Below are 14,019 nucleotides of genomic sequence, written 5' to 3'. Positions count from 1 at the left end.
GGAGATGTCACTCTATGTATGCAGAGCCATGAGGAAGACACCTGGGCTCTCGGAGGGAGTAACACGTGGCCTCCTTTGAATCGAGGTGTCCAAGAAAGTCCTTTCTGAAGAGATGTTTGAGCTGAGACCCAGGGAGGATTTAGCTTGAGCCCAACAAAGGATAGGAGTAAGTCCTGCTTCTCTGTGTGGTCCCGGGCCCTGCAGTGTTGGCACTCCGTGGATCATTGTCAGAAATGCGGAATCTCGGGCTGGCCCCCAGACCTAATAAATTGGAATCACAAGTTTTGCCTTTTTTTTTTTTAAGATTTTATTTTTAAGTAATCTTACCTAGCATGGGGCTTGAACCTACAACTCTGAGATCAAAAGTCGCATGCTCTACTGGCTGAGCCAGCCAGGTGCCCCTCAGGAGATTCACATGCACTTGGAAGTTTGGGGAACACCAGGCAAAGGCCTTGAGGCACAAGTCAAGATGTGTTCGGTTCTGAAATAAAATCTAGAAACCAAATTGCCAAAGAGTATCTTGACTGAAGGATCTGCAGAAAGGAGACCCCCTTGGGAAAGAATGGACCCCAGGTTGGTTAGGGAGCTTGTAGACCGTGAAGGAGACAGGCAAGGGAGTGGATTATTGCCCATGTGACTGGGGCCAGGTGAGGTATAGAGTGGGGGGTGTGGGACCTGAAGAGCCCACTGCCCCAGGCTGGGGGCTGTGGAGGAGGAGGAGGTGACCTCCCCATAGCGGTGGTGGGAGGACAGGCATGGAGTGGTAGGGTGGAAGGAAGCAGGGCTGAGGCTGGGGAGGTGAGCCAGAGGATGGGCCTCTCAGGAAGTCAGGAATTTGACCTTACCCGAGCACTCTGGGATGGGGGTGGGGGAACCACTGATGATGTCAAGCAGGGCTAACTAAGGATCAGATTGAAATTACAGCCGAGTGACAGTTGATACTTCTGGGTCACTGAGCAAAGCCAGACCCTGTGCGGGGCTCTGGTGCTCAAGTGATATGTGAGCTGGCTACTGCTGTACCCATTTTACAGCCAGAGGAAGGAAGGATCGGGGGGTCGGCTAGCCCAGGGCCTGCGCAGAGCAGGGTCTGGGTGCAGGGCCCCCAGTCACTGGGCTGTTGCCTCTCCCTTGTGGGAAAGCAAGGGAGCCGGGATGGGCTGCAAGGAGGTGGGCTGCGCTTGGGGAACTGGCTCTAGCAGGCTGAGGTGGGGGGCTCCCGGGTGGAGGGAAGTTGGGGGGTGGGGGAGAAGACCCAAGAAGCCAGGTGTGACCTCCAGGTGTCTGAGCTGAGGTTTTGGTCCTAATTAGGAAACTCCTCCCGCATACACAGAAGCCAGAAGCGTATCCTTCGCCCTTTGCGCCTCACCCACTTAGGACAAGTGGATCCCCTCCTTCCCTCCTGACCTCTCCCAGGCCCGCCCGGCCTTTCACCCCTGCACTCCGGAGAATGCTGTTCCTACAGAACCACTCAGGGCCTTAGCACAGCTGCCGAAACGAATGATTCCATGTAGTACTCAGTCCGTGATCAGATGTGCCCGGTTTTCTCCAAAAAGGCCCTTCCCAGTCTGCCCGGCTGGCTCCTCAGCAGGCAGCGCTCCAGTCTGACTCTTGTCCCTGTCGTCATCACCCTTTGCTTTTCCCTGCGGCTTTCATGCAGCAGACGCGGCAACAGGGGGTCAGATGGAGGCCTCTCGTTTGCGTGGTGTGTGCAGGTGTGAGGACCGCGGACGTCCACGGTCTCGGTGTATCTGGGACCTACGAGCCCTGGAGAGAGGAAGCGGCCCAGACCCCGCAGGCTGAGCGTGGGGGCCGCCGCCTGGGTGCCTGCTGGGTGCCCAGGACCTCGCATGGGGTACTGACTTACTAAAGCCTTAATCCAAGCTGACACTACTCTTATTTAAAAAATAATTTTAAAAAGCTTAAATGGGGATCTTGCTGAAGGAGCTCTCAGGGCCTCCCTGAGCATCCCAGGGTCCCTGCGAGGGGGAAGCACAGACTTTTCCTGGATTCTTTAGCACAAATAGCACAAACCACAGGGGCCCACAGAGCTGGTCAGTGACACCCCCCTACCCTGACCCGGCCCCCCCGGGGCCTGAGGAAGCACCGATGCCGCCTCCTCCTCCCAACCCCGTCAACATGGACCGGCCCTGGGGTGAAGGATGTGGGCCCGTAGCACAGGGACAAACGTGGCCTAACACTAACCTCAGCTGCCAGGTACAGGTGTGCTCACCCCAGGTCTTCCCAAGGGCCCTTCAGCTGGGGCGGCATTAACCCAAGGGCACGCTGCTGCAGCAACCTGATGACCGTGACCATGAATCCGAGGCATTGAAAGTGCATCCCATGGCACATGACTAGGGCAGGGCGTCTCCCCTCTAAATCCATGTAGGTCCCACGTGACAGTCGGCTAGGGTGTCTGGCACAGGGCGTGGGAAAGCCGATGAGATGGGGGGGGCGGCACCGGGTGTGAGCACACAGTCATGAAACACTGTGGGAATGAATGAACGGATCCAGAGCCCTGGGTGGACCAGGCTGGAGGACCGGGCAGGGCAGGGCCCCACGCCGCTCCCCACCATGGGCTCCCACGGCTCGCCCTGCACTCAGCCATGGCCCCAGAGTGAGCCCAGCTCGCCACGACTCAGCAGGGTCAATGACGGAGATACTGTGCCAGAGGGAAAGGGAAGGACAGAGGCCCTCTTGCTGGTAAAATGGAGAAGGGGACCTTCCAGAAAGTGATGGCAGTGGCTTGCCGAAGGAATCCTGGGGGAAAGGAGCCCTCTGTATTCTCTCCAGCTTCTCTTATACAGAAAAAGGAAGGGTGAGCTCAGCTCAGGCTGGAGTGAAAACTGGTATAGCTGCATCACAGGCCTGTAGGAATCCCGAGCCCTCCCTCCCTGCCCCCTACCTACGAGAGGGTCCGCCCCGGAAATCAGAGCCTTGAGGGCGCTTCAAGGTCAGCGGTTGGAAACTCCAACGTGCCAGGGGCCTGATGGGTGAGTCACCCCAAAGGGGCTGCATGTGGGCGATAGGGAGTGGTGGTGACCAGGGCACACTTGACAGTCTGTCCCACCTGAAGGGGGTACCTGTTACCTATGGGAATCTGGGCCTGCTGTTACTGTTCTGATTTTTTTTTTTTTTTTTTTAAGAAAAGCCAGAATTTTAATGTGTAATCTCCTACTCTTTAAATGTCAGGTCTAGGGATCCCTGGGTGGCACAGCGGTTTGGCGCCTGCCTTTGGCCCGGGGTTCGATCTTGGAGACCTGGGATCGAGTCCCACGGGGGGCTCCGGGTGCATGGAGCCTCCTTCTCCCTTTGCCTATGTCTCTGCCTCTCTCTCTCTGTGTGACTATCATAAATAAATGAAAATTTAAATAAATGTTGGGTCTAATTCTGATTGTTGTGGCAATACTATGTGGGCCAAAGGAGAGGCTTCCAAGGGCTGGACTCAGTTAGAAACTGCAGACTTAAGTAAAACCCCATTTATGCTTTTCCTGGGTTTTTTGTTGTTGTTGTCGTTGTCTTAAGATTTTATTTATTTGTTAGAGCACAAGCAAGGGGAGCTGCAGGCCGAGGGAGAAGCAGGCTCCCCGCCACACAAGGAGCCACGAGGGGCTCAATCCCAGGAACCCCAGGATCATGACCTGGGCCGAAGGCAGAGGCTTAACGGACTGAGCGTCCCTCCTGCCTGTTCTATAATCACGAGAAACAAACTAGCACAGAGGAGGCCCTGAGTATAACAAAGCCTTAAAACTTGAATTCGTTCAGAAAAGCTGGAGATTTCAGTGTGGCATTGGAATTTGGGCTGAGTTTGGTTGCTGGGTACGTGGCTGGTCTGTGCTGGCCTACGCTTCACCCCTGACCCCAGGATGGCTGCCTGGCCAGACAGAAGCACTCCATTTGGTGGGTCCCCCTCACTCCTGTGCCAGGTGGAGCCCAGCTGGCCAGTCTTCCTGGTTTTCCTCGACCCCGTGGGAGCACCCCCGCAGGGACACCTGCTATGGCACATTTCTTACCACAGCCCTCTGTTCATCCCGACAGTAGTTTGGGTCCTGGAAGCAGCGACAGTTCCCTGGGGGCTGGGCTCCAAGCCCACCTGAGTCTGCTCTTCCTGCCAAAGCCTGGATACCCTGATAGGGTGCAGGCAGGCCCAGGAGTTTTTTGTTTTTCTTTTTTTAAGATTTTATTTATTTATTCATGAGAGACACACAGAGAGAGGCAGAGACCCAGGCAGAGGGAGAAGCAGGCTCCATGCAGGGAGCCAACGCGGGACTCAATCCCAGGACCCCAAGGCAGATGCTCAACCACTGAGCCACCCAGGTGCCCCAGGCCCTGGAGTTTTGAAGGGTCAAGAGGAAACCTGCCAAGCCACGGATGCAGGTTCTCAAGGAAGAGGGGACCCCAGGTTTGCGTCCACGAGGCCATGACAGCGGGGACTCAGGGCCTCCAGGCCTGGCGTGGGCCTGGGAGTGACAGTTACCTGCAGTCTGGGGCCTCAGCAGGGAGCACCCAGGTGGGCACAGCGTCGCTTCTGGGACCCTCCAGCCCAGGCAGTGATCCATTCAGAAAAAGCAAATCCAAGCGAGAACCGGTGCTGTGCACTGAATGTTGTATCTCCCTAAAACGTGTGTGTTGAAGCCCTAACCCCCCCTGAAGGCTTTGGGCAGTGGGTCTTTGGGGAGGTGATTGGGTGTAGATGAGGTCATGGGTGAGGAGCCCCGTGGTCGTTGGATTATGTCCTGACGAGAAGACCAGAGCTTTCTCTCTCCCTCCCATGAGGACACAGGGAGAAGGCGGCCGTCCACAAGCCAGGAAGGGTCTTCACCAAGAACCGAGCCGGCTGGCACCCAGATCTTGGGCTTCCGGCCTCCAGAAGTGTGCAAACTCCATGCCTGTTGTCGCAGCCTCCCACCCTCCCACCCTCAAACCGCCTGTGACGGTTTGTTCGAACTCCTGACTCCGTGAAAACAGCTTTAGCGTCTCTGGCCTGGCCCACGAGGGTCTGCCCACTGGGTGCCCCCGGGGCCCTCTGGGACTGCAGAAGCCCTGGCCGGGGTGTCTTTTTATTTCACTTTGTTGTTGCTGATACTTAGTTTTATTTTCCCAGTTCAAAGGCAGGAGGGGCCTAAGCAGAGACATTTGATTTCCTACTAATTGTCCTGGTGGGTGGCAGCAGGTCATAAGAAAAAGACTCTGTGTACCAGTTTCTCAAATTCACACGATTTGAGGTGTCATCCCCCCACCTCCCAGTTTTGCTGTTGTTATTCCCTTATTTCCCTGGGATCCGAGGCAGTCGCACAGGAGAAAGTCAAGGGCAACTCACAGGAGCGTCAAAAAGGTTTGCCAGCGAGCACCTGCGCGGTCTACTTAAGATGACAGTAAGAAGCCACTAGATTAGGTGGCAGGGCCAAGGGCCAAGGGAGCACAGACCTCACAGATGGCCCCGCAGTCCCCTCGGCCTTCTGCAGGGCCGTCTGTCCACAAGAGCCACAGGGGCTGCGCAGTCCCCCCAGGGAGGGCTCTGACCAGCAGGACTCACGGCTCCCCCTCCTGTGCCAGCGGGCGTCGGGCCGTGGGGCCTGGGGCCTGGACGCACCGCCCCGACCCGGCCACCGCCCGGCTGGCTGCCCACGGGAGCGGCCCCCAGACCACCTCTGGCCTTGCGTGGCTCAGCCCGAAGACTAGAGGAAACATCGCCGATCCTACGCCTTCACAGACGGGTCAGGAGCAACCGATCTAACGGACAGGGTTAGTTGAAAGCATTTAAAAAAATTGAGGTCGAATTCTCAGAACTAAAATGAACCATTTTAAGGGTACAATTCTGTGGCATTTTGCACATTCACAATGTTGTGCCACCACCGCCTCTGCCCTTATCCAACATCTGAAAAGGAAGCTCCGTATTCCCTAAGCGATCATCCCTGCAGCCCCACCAACCACCAGTCTGCGTTCCGTCTCTGTGGATTCACACATTCTGGAATCATCCACGATATGACCTTTTGAGTGTGGCTCCTTCCACCTAGTGTGATATTTTAAAGGTTCATCCACGTGGTAGCAGGTGTCATTCCTTCTTAGGGCTACATAATTTTCTATCATAGGGACACAGCATGTTTTAGCGATCCATTCATGCTTTGATGGACCTTTCCAGATTCGGCTACTGTGGAAAGGGCTACTGGTGGGGGGGGTGCTCCTGAGTGGCTCAGTGGGTTAAGCGTCTGCCTTCAGCTCGGGTCATGATCCCAGGGTCCCATGATGGAGCCTCACTAAGGTTCCCTGCTCATCAGGAAGCTTGTTTCTCCCTCTCTCTCTGCCCCTCTGCCCCCACTCATGCTCTCGCTTGCTCTCAGATAAATAAAATCCTAAAGCAAAAAACAAAAAAGAAAAAGAAAAGAAAAGAAAAAAAAGAAAAAAAGAGAAAAGAAAAGGAAAGGAAAGAAAAGGAAAAAAAGAAAAAAAGAGAAAAGAAAAGAAAGAAAAGAAAAGAAAAGAAAAGAAAAAAAAGAAAAAAAGAGAAAAGAAAAGAAAAGAAAAAAAAAAAAGAAAAGCTGCTGAGAACATGCTTGCAACTCTTGGGGGGTATATACCTAGGAGGCGAGTTCTGGGTTATGCGGTGACTCATGCTGAACTCTGGGGAACCGCCCCCCTGTTGAGTAGAAAACATTTTTGTGAAGTCAAGAATGTGTGAGGAAGTGTACATCATGGCCTTGGTCACCATCCCCTTGGTCACCTTCCCCTTCCACCACACTCCAGTTTGCCCATATTGTCTTTTTTAAATCTGTCCCCTGGGCTTTGGGCACCACCTGGCCCGCGCCTACCTGAGAGGGACAGTGACAGCCAACCTTGGTGTAACTAAGCCGGTATTTGCATTTTTACTTTGTGAGAGTCTCTAATCTGCTATCCGCTCAGATTTGCTTTTTAAATTTTTAACTAAATTTTTAACTGAAAAGGGGAACTTCAGCTCTGTTCATTTGTGTCCATTATATTGTTAGTTTGTATCTATTTCTTTCTTGTTAGTTTGTGACTATTCAGCCAGGGAAAATGTTTCTGAACCTTGAGAGCTAAAATTGTAGGACTTTTTTTTTTCTTTTGTTAAGATTTTATTTATTTATTTGAGAGAGAGAGAGAAAGAGCAATAGAGAGCATGGGGGGGGGGGCGGGAAGCAGACTCGGTGCTCTGCAGGCAGCCTGAATCGGGGCTCAATCTCGGGACCCTGGGATCAGGACCTGAGCCCAAGGCAGACACCCGTTTTGTAGGACTTTTTAATATGCCGAGCTCAGCTCTCCACATGGCTTCCCATTTAACGCCCCCCTCAACGTGCTACAAAATATTCTGATTATGCCCATTTTAGGTGACAAATACGCTCAAACAAGGTAAGTAACGTGTCCAAAGACACGTAGCTAGTAGATGGTAGCACCTAGGCCCCAGATAATGGCATAGGAGCCCATGGTGTAAGTCTCTAGCGTCTTCCTGATTCTCACAGCAGCAATCAGCTGCTGTGCCATCTTCATCCACGTGGTTGAGGAAAAAACAGGTCAGACAGGATCTGGCCAAGGAACAAGCCCCCCTCCCAGGATGGCACCAATCCCCATCAGCAGCCTCTGAGCCTGCGTGTTGCATCACTTCCAGCCCACCCAGCCCACCCCACCCAAGGCCCAGCAAGAGATGCCATCAACCGGGTCAAACACCAGTTGAAAGATAGAAATTAACTATTTCAGCGTGTAACGTTTTCTTGCTGACTTCTTGGTAATTGGGATATTGGTACCCCAATATGTATCTGCCTCCTTGATAACCCATTCTAGAATCTAGCTAGAAAGCAACAGCCATTCAGGGGTTGCCTCTAATTCATGAAACTCTTACTCTCTTTCCTCCTCTTCAAAATTAAGAAGACTGACGATCATTCTCCGGAATCTCATCGACTGAGCCCCTGCTACCTGCGGGGCATTGTCCTGGGCACCAAGAGGCACCAGGCAGCCGTTCTGCTTTCCCACCGGCGCCCAGGGGAGGGGTTGGTCTGGGCTGGCGGGGGAGGGGGGGGCGGCCTGCACCCTTCGGGCTGGGCCTGCTCTGCGGGAGCAAAACGGAGCTGCGACCCCTGCTGCCCTGCAGCTTCTGTTCCAGAACACTCCCTTGCAGCTCCGGGGCCTCCCCACTGTCCTCTTCAGTTTCTGTTCCTCCCACTGGGTCTTCCCCAGGTGTGCCCCTCCCACACTCGCGCAGGAACCTGTTCCCTTGGCCTCGCAGGATCCTCCTTGCTTCTGACCTTGGGCTCCTGTCTTTTGTCCCTTTAAATTCTTGAGCCCTAAAAAGAAAAAATAATAATGTAATGAAATAAAATTAAATTAAAAATAAAATAAAATTAAAAATAAAATTAAATAAAAATTAAATAAATAAATAAATAAATAAATAAATAAATAAATAAATAAATAAATTCTTGAGTCCTGGGGGTCCCTGGGTGGGGACCCAGGGTGTGACGCCGGGGTCGAGTCTCACACTGGGCTCCCTGCAGGGAGCCTGCTTCTCCCTCTGCCTCTCTCTGTGTCTGTCATAAAGAAATAAAATCTTAAAAAAAAAAAAAAAAAAAGCATTTCTCTATTAATTCTTGAGTCCTAAGCAGCAGCATGCACCGGGGGGACGGTGGTTCAGGTAGCGGACTGTGCCAGCACCGAGGAGCTCGGCCGGGCCCGCAGCAGCGGAGAAAGGCCAGCGCCAATTGGGCAGCTCCGCTGGGCGCCGGAGCCCCTGGGGACCCACGGAGTCGCCCGGCGACGAGATGCTAAATTTGCATTTTTCCCAGCATGCTCAGCAGTGCCTCTGATTGTGGTTGTTAGATACATTTATTCTGTCTTTCGATAACCGGACGTGCTGAGGAACTCTCAGGGGATGCGTGTAATCGATACTGTGAATATGATTTATTTACAAATAATATCCGAAATATCGCTATAAGCTAAAAATGAACAAATTCTTAAGCTTTAAATACCGCAAGCCGCAGCCATGGGTACTGGCTGGTCCGAAGGTAGTGAGTTATCTCAATTGATTGTTCACAGTCAGTTACAGATCGAACTCCTTGTTCTACTCTTTCCCCCCTTCTCACTACTGCACTTGACTAGTCTTTTGCAAACCTGCCCCCTACAGATTTTTTTTTTTTTTTTTTCCCCTACAGATTTTTAATTCCATTTTATTTTATTGTATATATATATTTTTTTTATTGTATATATTTTTATTGGAGTTCGTTGGCCAGTCTTTTGCAAACCTGCCCCCTCTACAGATTTTTTAATTCCATTTTATTTTATTTTTGTATATATTTTTATTGGAGTTCGTTGAATAGTCTTTTGCAAACCTGCCCCTTCCACAGATTTTTTTAAATTCCATTTTATTTTATATATTTTTATTGGAGTTTGATTTGCCAACATACAGCATAACACCCAGTGCTCATCCAAGTGTCCCCCTCAGTGCCCGTCAACCGGTTACCCCAACCCCCTCTTCTACAGATTAAATGAAACATTATATTTTAAATTTTATTTAAATTCAATTTGCCAACATATCTACTGAAACATTTAAAAAGTCAAGACTATGAAGTAGTGTTGGTATCATTGAGATAAGAGCTGAGAATTAAAAAAAAAAAAAATTATAGTCCTTTACCTTTAGGAGCTAATAATGAATTTGGAGAAGACAATACAGACCCTCCCCACCTCGCCCCCAAATCAAATAGAGATGATCAAGACATATATATATCCTATATAGAGATATCAAGGAAAGGAAATGAGGTGGGGTGAATAAAGCTTTTATTTTTCCCACTTTTTAATAGAGTGGGGTTTATTTTTTTTTCATTCAACAAATATTTATTGAATACCTGCTACATGCCAGTAATTGCTCTCCCCCCCACCCCCCGCCTTTCTTTTCCAATTTTTATTTAAATTCCAGTTAGTTAACTTCCAGTTAGTTAACCCTTTCTGGGGAGAACTCAGTGGTTCAGCACTTCCATACAGCACCCAGTGCTCGGCCCCACAAGCGCCCTCCTTAATCTCTAACCCATCTGGCCCACCCACCTCCCTCCATCAGCTCTGGCCCACCCACCTCCCTCCATCAGCTCTGTTCTCTACCCTTAAGAATCTCTTATGGTTTGTTTCCCCTTTCTCTCCGCCCCCATGTTCATCTGTTTAATTTTTAAATTCCACATGTGAATTTGGAATCATACATTTGTGTTTCTTTGACTTATTTCGCTTAGCATAAGACGCCGGCTCCATCTACGTTGTTCCAAATGACAACACTGCATTCTCTGTGGTGGCGGAGTAACAGTCCTTTGCCTATATGGGCCGCCTCTGTATCCGTTCCCGTTGGGGGACACTCGGGTTCTTTCCATAGTTTGGCTATTGTGGATAATGCTGCTATAAGAAATGTCAGGGTACACGGGCCCCTTCCAATCTGTACTTTTGTATCCTTTGGGTAAATTCTTAGCAGTGCAATTGCTGGATTGTCGGGTAGTTCTATTTTAGAGCGGGGTTTTATTTGGTTTCTACATTCCTTATGTCATTTGCCAACAAAACAAAAACCAAAACCAAAGGAAAAGTCTTTGAAGGTATGTAAGGATTTTAAAATGCTTTGAATATCAATAGAATGAGAGACTGATATTTGATAATGTAACACTTAACAGGCAAAAGTAGGAAACATTTCAGAGTTGACAATCCTGTTGTTCTGAAGACAGAGATGCGACCATTCTCAAGGAGAAAACATTTTGGAGGGAGAAACACCGAGTCCCAGAGTCTGGAAACAGGGAAGAAAGTGGAGAAGGGCAGCGCATACTGTGGGACGCCCAGGTGGGGCCTCAGAGCCACTTTGGAATTCTGGTCGTGCCCTTGTGTTCTTGTGTAACCTTGGGAAACCCATTTGGCTGCCTTTTCATCTGAAGATGGGGTCATAACACCAATTTGCCTTTCTCCTTTACTAGGTGGAAGTATAATTCCTAAGAGCCCCAGAAGCAAGGCGTGGTACCCTATGATGGCCACAAATGTGTATCTAATTAAGGAAGCTATTTGGTTTGTTCTCGTAGGTGTAGGTATTCAAGGTACCTTAAGAACATACTGGAATTCCCTAGTGCTTCCATGAATACCTCTTGTGCAGTCTCCAGGTGACCACGCAGAGCTAAGGCAGTGGCAAGAGCAGCACCCTAGGACTTAGAGCAGCACCCTAGGACTTGAGAGAGCAGCACCCTAGGACTTGAGAGAGCAGCACCCTAGGACTTAGAGAGACCGAGGGCTCCCGGTGGTGTTCTCAATCCAGATCTCACACCCTCCCCTATGCACCCGGCTTCCTCGGTAAGGGATATACACGTAGAAGGTGACCCTCCTGAGTCACAGGGCATCGCTGAGGCCAGTTGACGGTGCTATGGTCATACCCCAGCAATTAGCACAGGATTATCATATCTGAGGAATTAATAAGTGATACTGCGAGAGAACAGCCGTCTGTTGGCCACGGCCAGTGCTCTACATCTGCCAAAGAAAACCCCTGCGTTTGTATTGTGCTTTATAAGCTGCAAAATATTTTCATATTATTTACTTCACGGCGTTCTTTAGCCTCAGGTTAGCGTGGCAGACGTTACCACTTCACAAATGAAGAAACGGAGGCTCTGAAAACACCCACCAGGGAGTGCATTATACGTGGGGCCAGAACGGCCTTTCTTCTTCAAGAGCTCTCCGCTACCCCACAGTGAAAACCCCACAGAATGGGGCACTTGGGTTACTCAGTCAGTTCAGCCTCCAAATCGTGATTTCAGCTCAGGTCATGACCTCGTGGTTCTGGGCCCGAGTCCTGTGTCAAGCTCCATGCTCAGCTGGGAGTCTGCTTGGGATTCCCTCCCTCCCTCCCTCCCTCTCTCTCTCTCTCTTTCTCTCTCTCTCAAATAACACATAATCTTAAAAAACTGACAAAGAAACCACGGCAACAAGGCCACGGCACCAATTGCTGTGGTGTCCCAATCAATGGCAGCCCGGCCTTCGAGTGCAACTCAGGTGGGGAGGTAGGTAATAAAATGAGGCAGGGTTCAGGGCACGTAAGAAACTGGTGGTGGAATAAATGTAACCCGTGATACTAAGGAACTTCAGAGCAGAGTTAATTTCTGACACCAGGAAAACCCATTCCACAGGTTAATGACTCCACAGCTGTCGGTCTGATGATGCGGTAGCTCCTCTCGGGGGATTCCTAACCAGATAATAATACCTGCAAAGCGACCATGAAGGGCCAGCCCAGAGTAACAGTGACTCCAGAAAGAAAGGAGTTCGGGGTTACACCCTTCCCGGGCTCAGGTGACTGCGGGGGGGTTGCCAGGTAAGACAAGATGCTACGGTAACGATTAGATTTTTAGTATAAGTATATCCCAAACGCTGCCAGGTCTATTCTGCTATCATTGCACACACTCACTATAGTTTGAAGCCAAAATGATCTTGATTTGCAAACAAACAAACAAAAACCTGGCATTTTGAAAAGAGAAAGGGGATTTTTTTTTTTTCAATACCCAAATCTCGATGTTTTAGTAGAAAAGCAAAGCTTGGTGGGCCCAGGGCTTAGGGCTAATACCCTGAGCCACCGAGACAGGAATGCAAGGCTGCGTGGGCACTTTGTTTAGGGTTGGGAGCAGGGGGAAGCAGCACCTCTGCCATGTCCCCAACAGCCTGGGGATTTCCTGGTCACCTTCCTCGGTGTCATCTGTGAACACAAACTGACACACGGATGCGCACGTTGCTTTCGCCTTGCAGAGGGACACAGGAGCACGCAGTGCAGATGACCTTGCCACTTGCTTGTGTCCTTTCCACTGCTCTAGGCTGCCCCTTGCCCTCCTGCCCTCCCTCCCGCACACCTGGCCCTGGGGATAAAGGGGCGCCTGAGGCCCGGGGCATTCCCTGGGTCACTACCAGAACCTTTGGGTTTTCCCTGTTTCCCAAGAGACAATCTGCAGAGCAGAGGACCCACGCAGACCCACAGACGCTCAGCAGGCTGCGGCCCAGGCTCAGCCCCGCCGGCAGGTCACCCTCGTGCACGAGGCGCTGCCTGCTGTGTTTAAGGAATTGCCAGGCAGGGCTGGTCCCCGGCGGCTTATAGGGGAAAAAATAGCCTTTCCTCCCCGCCCCCGCAGCAAAAGGCTGGTCAAGTGAAGCAGTGGGAGTGGAGAAGGAACAAAGAAATCTGTAACTGGCTGTGATCAATTAATTGTAGGCACCACTGCACTCGGACCAGCCAGAGAGCAGCGCCGCGCCGCCGCCTATATAAGTCCCCAGAGCGGCCGCGTCTCTACAGTTACGGCGACTAGGCTCACGCTCGGTGCCGCACCACAAGCTTCACAGGTAAACCGTGGATTTCAGAAACAAACACGTGGAACGACTTTGTTGAGAAAAAACAGCCTCTTCCCTTCCCTGGAATTCAAGGAGCCCCAGGCAGCGCTGCTCAGAGCATTGTGGGTGATGCGCATGCAAACGAGCCGCGGCCGCGTCCTCCCGAATCCACGCGGTGGGTGCTGGCGGCCCCGGGAAGTGCGCCCGAGGAGTCGCACCTCTTGTCCTGAATCTGAATTTGCCTTGTCGGGGGGCGTCTTCCCGGGCGGGCTCAGCGCGGGTCGCTGCGGCTCTCCCGGGGCGGGGGGAGTCCCGGGGCGCAGGTGCAGGGATGCTCGGCGGCCGCCTCCGCGACCCGGCGCGCGGCCAGCAGGGGGCGCTGCGGGGCTCCTCCGCTGGCGGCCCTGCCCCGGGACCCTGCGGATCCATCGCTGTGGCCTTGCTTCGTTTATAAAACTGAACACCAATAAAAAAGGAATTTTAAAAAAACAACAACCATTAGGCCAAACTTCTCTTTAATTCTCAAAAAAAAAAAACAGTTTTTACAATGCTTAGGAAGTTATTTTCAAAATAACACCCCTTTTTTATTTTTTTTTATTTTTTCTTTCAAGATACTTAATTTTTTCCAGTATTCTCACATACATAGCTTCCAAAGCTATCATAACAATTTTGGAGGTTTTTTTATTTTTGTTTTTTTGTTTTGTG

The sequence above is a fragment of the Vulpes lagopus genome, chromosome 4 (genome assembly GCF_018345385.1).
Source record: "Vulpes lagopus strain Blue_001 chromosome 4, ASM1834538v1, whole genome shotgun sequence".
NCBI lineage: Eukaryota > Metazoa > Chordata > Mammalia > Carnivora > Canidae > Vulpes > Vulpes lagopus.
The sequence above is the reverse complement of the archived record's forward strand: the minus strand, read 5'-3'. Positions refer to the sequence as shown.